We start from the raw sequence: 617 nt of genomic DNA on the forward strand, positions 1-617 counted from the left end.
CAAGGGGTGGGGTGCGGGGAGTGCGGTCCGGGGAGGGGGACAGCCTGGTTGCCTCCCGCCTTCTCACACCCTCCCCTGGCCCAGGAGGAGAAGCCCTCCCTGGCAGCCCTCCTGCAGGAAAGCCCAGACAAGATCCAGCTCACCCGCCGCATCCTTGACTTGAAGCAGGTAAGAGGTTGCTGGGGCACCACTAGCGTGCCAGTAACCCTGAACCCCACCAGCCCTGGGGTCCCAAGGCTGGGGCATGGCGCAGGTCCCTGAGAGGGCGGCAGGAGGGATGGCCAGGGGATGCTGACGTCTGGCTCTCTGCTTGGGCCAGGAGGAGCAGCAGTTCCAGAGTCTGCACGAGGAGCTGAACAGCCTGGCCCAGAAGCTGGAGAAACAAGGCAAAAGTGAGAGCAGGAGCATCTCAGCCCGGCGCAAGCACCTCAACAAAACGTGAGTGGAGGACACACGGGCTGAGCAGGGGCGAGCCAGGCACAGAGAGCTGACAGGCTAGGAAGCAGGACCCCCCGAACCTCCCGCCTGCTTCCCCTCGCCCCACCTCTGCACGGCTCCCTAGGGGGGCACAGGCTGGCCCCCCCCTCCCCCTCTCCCCCCCCGCCCGCGGCGGCGCG

This window comes from Pygoscelis adeliae, unplaced genomic scaffold, assembly GCF_000699105.1.
Source record: "Pygoscelis adeliae isolate BGI_AS28 unplaced genomic scaffold, ASM69910v1 Scaffold218, whole genome shotgun sequence".
In the NCBI taxonomy this organism is placed as follows: domain Eukaryota; kingdom Metazoa; phylum Chordata; class Aves; order Sphenisciformes; family Spheniscidae; genus Pygoscelis; species Pygoscelis adeliae.